This window comes from Otolemur garnettii, unplaced genomic scaffold (genome assembly GCF_000181295.1).
Source record: "Otolemur garnettii isolate 467f Iridium unplaced genomic scaffold, OtoGar3 scaffold00029, whole genome shotgun sequence".
In the NCBI taxonomy this organism is placed as follows: Eukaryota; Metazoa; Chordata; class Mammalia; order Primates; family Galagidae; genus Otolemur; species Otolemur garnettii.
In genome coordinates, this window is record NW_003852424.1 from 8,171,188 (window position 1) to 8,172,664 (window position 1,477).

Sequence of the window (1,477 nt, forward strand, 5' to 3'; positions counted from 1 at the left end):
AAAAAAAAAAAAAAAAAGATTGCAGCTCTGTGTCATTTCAGTACAGCGGTAAAACCACACCTGCGGGGAGCTGTAATTCTTACCTAACATTGCAGTTTTTCCTTCCAAACTGCAGGCTTTCTCTTGCCTCTCTTGGGTCTTCTTGCTGAGCAACTTCCTTATTCTTGCCCACCAAGTACACTGGAAAATAGTAGCTCCTAGAATTCTGCTCTTCTCTTTTTTTCATAGTTTTAAACAATGTCTAGTGTAACTGGCTGGGGCCATCAACTTCACCCTTAAACATGACCAAATCATATTTCTAACCTCCAAGTCAGAATATGTATATATGACCTCCAAGCAGTTCTATAAACTGATTCCCCTTCTTTATTAGTTCTGTTCATTTTTAAATGCTGTGTAATAGGCTCGGTGCCTGTAGCTCAAGTGGCTAAGGCACCAGCCACATACACCAGAGCTGGTGGGTTCAAATCCAGCCCAGGCCTGCCAAACGACAATGACAACTACAACCAAAAAATAGCCAGGTATTGTGAAGGGCGCCTGTAGTCCCAGCTACTTGGGAGGCTGAGGCAAGAGAATTGCTTAAGCCCAGGAGTTGGAGGTTGCTGTGAGCTGTGATGCCACAGCACTCTAAGCAGGGTGACAGCTTAAGGCTCTGTCTCAAAAAAAAAAAATGCTATGTGAGAATATGTTAACTAGCTTGGGTTAACCATTCCATAATACATGCACATATCAAAACATCATGTGGTTCACCATAAATATATATAATTTTCACTCGACAATTAAAAAAAGTCCAACTGAAATGGAGTTCCACTTCTGCTATGGCAGAGTAAGAGCCTAACCACTGCTCTACCCACAGATAAAAGCTATAAATGGTGAACAAAATGTGAAAGACACAGGCCAGCATGGTGGCTCACGCCTGTAATCCTAGTACTCTGGGAGGCCAAGGCAGGAGGATTCCTTGAGCTCAGGAGTTTGACACCAGCCTGAGCAAGATCAAGACCCTGTGTCTAGTAAAAAAACTAGCCAGGTATGGTGATACACACCTATAGTCCCAGCTACTCAGGAGGCTGAGGTAAAAAGATTGCTCAAGCCCCAGAGTTTGAGGTTTGCTGTGTGTCAGGAAAAAAAATGCTAAAGACAACCACCCAGTGTATCTGGAGAATCAACAAAAAGCAGACAGGTTTTGGAGGGGAATTGAAACTTGGAGAAAGGAATTGATTCAAGGTAGGTTTCCCTTTTTTTTGGTTTTGGCCTGAGAAAAGACCAAAGTTGTTGTGTGGCACAGGGTTACTTTAACTCCAGTAGAAAGCCTGCCATCTATTTGGCCTAAAAATTAAGGGACAAATCCCAGGGCAACAGTGACCTTCAGAAAATGAAGGGAAACTCTCAAAGAAGAGGGAGCCAAAAAAGGGAACCCCCAAAGTCTGTGTGTAAACTTTGCCCAAGTCTTAGGCTGACTTCTGAACCATGTATAAATGGA